Raw genomic sequence first — 5,000 nt, forward strand, 5'->3', positions numbered from 1 at the left:
AACACTACGTCCGCCATGTCGAGCGCACCACAAAACATACCGCCATCTGTAGGTCTCCCTCAGCATGAGCTCCTGCAACGACGATACCGCCATCTATGGGACGCCAAGCCGACTAAGACATCGATGGGCCCACAGTGCCCATCTTTCGACGCCACCCACAAAGCATGCAGCCTCTGTCGACCACAGCACCCATACGCCAGTGCCTCTGCCGCACGAAGTCGTGGACCGGCAATCACACCACCTGCACCCGTTCGTGCCCCACCCCAACCGCCCAACTCGCATCGCCAGCGGATGAACGGCGGACGTTTCCCGCACTCGTAAGGTGCAATTCACACCTATAACATGCGTTTCATGAAGAGATATTTCCAATATGCGACATTCCCGCTGTCCCTATTCATGAGCTGCGAGCTGTACCACGTACAAGCTACAGACGCGATCGCATTGCTCACTGTACGGATTCTCATGCTGAGCCATCAGCTAGGAAGCGCCCCATCCATGTTGGCACCCGTGGGCGTTGCACTCGCAGTCGCAAAAAACGCTGGGCAAATATATATCTCGGAAGAGTAACGACAGTCCGAGCCTCCTGGCGTTGCACTCGCAGCCGCAAAAAAACGCTGGGCACATATATGTCTCGGAAGAGTAACGACAGTCCGAGTCTCCTGCGTGGGAAGAGTCTTTCTAGGCCCTGACCCACGGGAAGGGTGTAGCTTCCCCCATCCCGGACATTTGACGTCGTCACACTACCGGTATTGACTAATAGACTGATTGCTGATAATCATTAGCCATACACTGGGGGAAACGGCCGACAGGGGCGGCAACATAGTGGAGCCGCAGTGTCACTAATGTACAGAGATAGAACAGTTTCGACTGGAACTAGAGTAACCGTATACACGGCACTGATTAGTAATAGATGCAGAGCCATCAGAATACAGATAATATATACAACCGTCCCTATACATGCTGAAAGACTCTGCACACAATGAGAACCACACGTCAGCCAGACACTCTTATCACACACTACTCTCTTATCACACACAATATCTAACCACCAGCATGGAAGAACATCCAGTGCATCCTCTCCGCCACATGACACAATCCACACTATCATTACCAGACCGGGAGGTCCACCCAGAAAACACAATATCCCACCCTTCCGACATCCGCACATTGCTCAGCTAAGCCACGAACACCCACACATGTCCTACACAGTGGTGCACCCAACATCACAATACTGCCTCCTGTCACAGCACACAAACAATGGCAGGAATGAAAGACACAGATCTGCCACAACCATGGAATCGGAGCGCCGCCTGTCATGAGCCAAAAGTGCATCCTGACGTGACAAATCGGATAATACCGCAGGCATCCAATTACGATAATCACTATCAACGAACCTGCCGCCCCCCCCCCCAATACACCTTTCCCTACAACAATGTGTATCTGAACCTACGCTATATCGTACCTTAACCTAACCTATATCGTACCTTAACCTAACCTATATCGTACCTTAACCTAACCTATATCGTACCTTAACCTAACCTATATCGTACCTTAACCTAACCTATATCGTACCTTAACCTAACCTATATCGTACCTTAACCTAACCTATATCGTACCTTAACCTAACCTATATCGTACCTTAACCTAACCTATATCGTACCTTAACCTAACCTATATCGTGCCTTAACCTAACCTATATCGTGCCTTAACCTAACCTATATCGTGCCTTAACCTAACCTATATCGTGCCTTAACCTAACCTATATCGTGCCTTAACCTAACCTATATCGTGCCTTAACCTAACCTATATCGTGCCTTAACCTAACCTATATCGTGCCTTAACCTAACCTAATTTGTGCCTTAACCTAACCTAATTTGTGCCTTAACCTAACCTAATTTGTGCCTTAACCTAACCTAATTTGTGCCTTAACCTAACCTAATTTGTGCCTTAACCTAACCTAATTTGTGCCTTAACCTAACCTAATTTGTGCCTTAACCTAACCTAATTTGTGCCGTAACCTAACCTAATTTGTGCCGTAACGTAACCCATGTTGTGCCGTAACGTAACCCATGTTGTGCCGTAACGTAACCCATGTTGTGCCGTAACGTAACCCATGTTGTGCCGTAACGTAACCCATGTTGTGCCGTAACGTAACCCATGTTGTGCCGTAACATAACCCATGTTGTGCCGTAACGTAACCCATGTTGTGCCTTAACCTAACCCATGTTGTGCCTTAACCTAACCCATGTTGTGCCTTAACCTAACCCATGTTGTGCCTTAACCTAACCCATGTTGTGCCTTAACCTAACCCATGTTGTGCCTTAACCTAACCCATGTTGTGCCTTAACCTAACCCACGTTGTGCCTTAACCTAACCTACGTTGTGCCTTAACCTAACCCATGTTGTGCCTTAACCTAACCCATGTTGTGCCTTAACCTAACCCATGTTGTGCCTTAACCTAACCCATGTTGTGCCTTAACCTAACCCATGTTGTGCCTTAACCTAACCCATGTTGTGCCTTAACCTAACCCATGGTGTGCCTTAACCTAACCCATGTTGTGCCTTAACCTAACCCATGTTGTGCCTTAACCTAACCCACGTTGTGCCTTAACCTAACCCACGTTGTGCCTTAACCTAACCCACGTTGTGCCTTAACCTAACCCACGTTGTGCCTTAACCTAACCTACGTTGTGCCTTAACCTAACCCATGTTGTGCCTTAACCTAACCCATGTTGTGCCTTAACCTAACCCATGTTGTGCCTTAACCTAACCCATGTTGTGCCTTAACCTAACCCATGTTGTGCCTTAACCTAACCCATGGTGTGCCTTAACCTAACCCATGGTGTGCCTTAACCTAACCCATGGTGTGCCTTAACCTAACCCATGTTGTGCCTTAACCTAACCCATGTTGTGCCTTAACCTAACCCATGTTGTGCCTTAACCTAACCCATGTTGTGCCTTAACCTAACCCATGTTGTGCCTTAACCTAACCCATGTTGTGCCTTAACCTAACCCATGTTGTGCCTTAACCTAACCCATGTTGTGCCTTAACCTAACCCATGTTGTGCCTTAACCTAACCCATGTTGTGCCTTAACCTAACCCATGTTGTGCCTTAACCTAACCCATGTTGTGCCTTAACCTAACCCATGTTGTGCCTTAACCTAACCCATGTTGTGCCTTAACCTAACCCATGTTGTGCCTTAACCTAACCCATGTTGTGCCTTAACCTAACCCATGTTGTGCCTTAACCTAACCCATGTTGTGCCTTAACCTAACCCATGTTGTGCCTTAACCTAACCCATGTTGTGCCTTAACCTAACCCATGTTGTGCCTTAACCTAACCCATGTTGTGCCTTAACCTAACCCATGTTGTGCCTTAACCTAACCCATGTTGTGCCTTAACCTAACCCATGTTGTGCCTTAACCTAACCCATGTTGTGCCTTAACCTAACCCATGTTGTGCCTTAACCTAACCCATGTTGTGCCTTAACCTAACCCATGTTGTGCCTTAACCTAACCCATGTTGTGCCTTAACCTAACCCATGTTGTGCCTTAACCTAACCCATGTTGTGCCTTAACCTAACCCATGTTGTGCCTTAACCTAACCCATGTTGTGCCTTAACCTAACCCATGTTGTGCCTTAACCTAACCCATGTTGTGCCTTAACCTAACCCATGTTGTGCCTTAACCTAACCCATGTTGTGCCTTAACCTAACCCATGTTGTGCCTTAACCTAACCCATGTTGTGCCTTAACGTAACCCATGTTGTGCCTTAACGTAACCCATGTTGTGCCTTAACCTAACCTATAATGTGCCTTAACCTAACCTAAAGTGCGCCGTAACCTAAACTATATTGCGCCTTAACCTGACGCACGTTGTCGCTGAACCTGCTCTGTAATTGTTATGCAACCCGTTAAAGTAGTGTAGTGTTGCCTAACCGCAACCCTCGCAATATAGTTCGCTACTCGCACTGCCCGGTCCCCTGTGTATCGCGTCATGTTAAACACCTTGCAGGTGTTGCTGACTTTCCACATGCTCCTGCTATACACTGTAGTGTGGATAGCAGCAGGACGTACATGCCCCCCCCCCTTCCCCCCTGCCTTCGCAAGCTGGTCGGTGAGAAGTTTGCATGTTCAATGCCCTTCGCATGCCGACGTACTCAGCCTACGTTGTGGTACGGCCTGTCACCTGTCCGCCGATGTACGCAAAACCCACAAACTGTACTGCACATTGCTCCGTATGTACTGAATGATACATCGTGGCCCATGTGACCGTATGACGACAGCGCCTAGCAACGGCGGACCATACAGTCCAAATATTGTGCACGCAGCTACGTGTCGTCTCCCTATAAGAGCTGGATTGCAGTGTGGTACGCCATACAGACGTGTGGGAGGAACGGACGCCCTGGATGGCGATCAGCATGAGCAGTCTGTTGATGTAGTGGAGCGTGTATTCGGACGTAGTCGTCTCTTCTCACACACCGTGATAGCATGTTGCACCGCGTTCCACATCTGCGACATGCTGCAGAGGCGGGCTGACAGTCGTTCGCGCAATGGACACCGCATACGTACGGGGTCTACCTTCCACGTGTTCTCTAGGCGTGCACATGTTGTTGCGTCTATGTGGGCAGACGTAGTGTGTTGTGACACCTGACACAGGCATGCAATACTCGTTGCAAATGGCGATGGACGTGTACGTTTGCTGGTGACGTTACGCAAATGAACAACCGGTAACCCGTTGTGGTGCGGTTGTTCTCGCTAGAGGTGAATCAGTGTTGGCGACGATCGGTCGAGCTATTAACCGGTTGTTTCAGGGATACCCACCATGCCCACGAACGTGAAAGGGGACCCACCATGCCCACGAACGTGAAAGGGGATCTGGGTGTGAGGCGATACGCGGCGGTGGCTGGGTGGGACCGTCCCCGGCCGGTGAGGGGGGGCCGCCCGGCGTGCTGGCAGCGCGGTGCGTGGGCGCACGCGCTACAGCCGGCTGGTGGGGG

The sequence above is a fragment of the Schistocerca serialis genome, unplaced genomic scaffold (assembly GCF_023864345.2).
Source record: "Schistocerca serialis cubense isolate TAMUIC-IGC-003099 unplaced genomic scaffold, iqSchSeri2.2 HiC_scaffold_1045, whole genome shotgun sequence".
Taxonomy (NCBI): domain Eukaryota; kingdom Metazoa; phylum Arthropoda; class Insecta; order Orthoptera; family Acrididae; genus Schistocerca; species Schistocerca serialis.